Below are 1744 nucleotides of genomic sequence, written 5' to 3' on the forward strand. Positions count from 1 at the left end.
CATCAGTTGTTATTTCCCCTTTATCATTTCTGATTGAGGTTACTAGAGATTTTACTTTTTTATTTCTAGTTAGTCTGGCTAAAGGTTTATCTATTTTATTTATTTTTTTAAAAAACCAACTGGTTTAATTAATTTTCTGAATGATTCTTTTGTTTCCAATTTCATTGATCTCTGATTTAAATTTTGGATATTTCTTTTGCTGGGTTTAGGCTTAGATTGTTCTTCATTTTCCAATTTCATAAGATGGCTTGTGAGTTTGTTGATGTGCTCTCATTCTGTTTTTCAAATGTAGGCATCTAAAGTGATAAATTTTCCTCTGAGGACTGCTTTTGCAGTATACCACAGGTTTTGGTAGCTTGTGTCTTCATTGTTGTTATGCTCAAGGAAGTTAATGATTTCCTCTTTTATTTCTTTCTGCACCCAACAGTCATTTAACAGAAGGTTGTTTAATTTCCATGCCTTTGTGTGGGTTGAACATTTTTGCTGGAGTTGAGTTCCATCTTTAGTGCCTTGTGGTCTGAGAAGATACAAGGTAAAATTTCAATTCTTTTGATTCTGTTGAGGTTTGTTTTATGTCCTAGGATATGATCAATTTTGGAGAATGTTCCATGGGGTGATGAGAAGAATGTATATTCTTTATCTTTGGGATGGAGTGCTCTATATGCGTCTATCAAGCTCAGTTGCTCTAGGGTCTCATTTATGTCCCTGATATCTTTGTTTAACTTCTGTTTAGAGGACCTGTCCAACTCTGTAAGAGGAGTATTAAAGTCCCCTGTTATTATGGTGTTATAGGATATCATATTGCTCAGACTGAGTAAGGTCTGTTTCAAGAATCTGGAAGCATTTAAGTTGGGTGCATAAACATTTAGAATTGAAACATTTTCTTGTTGTATTTTTCCCTTGACCAATATAAAGTGACTATCTCTGTCTTTTTTGACTTTAGTTGCTTTAAATCCACATGTATCTGAAAATAAGATTGCAACTCCTCTTTTCTTCTGAATTCTGTTTGCCTGAAAAATTGTCTTACAAACCTTAACTCAGAGTTTTAATTTGTCTTTTGAAGCTAGGTGTGTTTCCTATAGATAGCAAATGGATGGCTGTGTTTTTTAATCCAGTCAGCCAATCTACACCTCTTCAGTGGGGAATTCAAGCCATTGACATTTATTGAGATAATCGATAGGTGTGGCAGTGTTCTATTCATCTTATTTTGTGAGAGTCCATTGGTTTTATCTTTTGCATCATGGTGGAAGTTAGGTTCTGTCTTTTGATTTCTGAGTTCATACTTTGCTGTTGATCCATTGTGATGGTCAGTGTGTAGAATGGGTTGAAGTATTTCCTGTAGAGATGGCCTTCTTGTGGTGAATTTCCTCAATGTTTGTATATCAGTAAATGATTTGATTTCTCCATTGATTTTAAAGCTTAGCTTAGCAGGATATAGAATTCTGGGCTGGAAATTCTTCTGTTTAAGTAGATTAAAGGTAGATGACCATTGTCTTCTGGCTTGGAAAGTTTCATTAGGGAAGTCTACAGTCACCCTGATGGATTCGCCCCTGTAGGTCAACTGGTGCTTACTCCTGGCAGCTTGAAGAATCTTTTCTTTTCTCTTGACTTTGGACAGGTTCATCACAATGTGTCTTGGAGAAGCTCAGTTAGAGTTGAGGCAACGTGGGGTCTGATATCCCTCTGAAAGAAGTGTGTCAGAATCTTTGGTGATATTTGGGAAATTTTCATTTATAATATTCTC

The sequence above is a fragment of the Otolemur garnettii genome, unplaced genomic scaffold (genome assembly GCF_000181295.1).
Source record: "Otolemur garnettii isolate 467f Iridium unplaced genomic scaffold, OtoGar3 scaffold00054, whole genome shotgun sequence".
Classification (NCBI taxonomy): domain Eukaryota; kingdom Metazoa; phylum Chordata; class Mammalia; order Primates; family Galagidae; genus Otolemur; species Otolemur garnettii.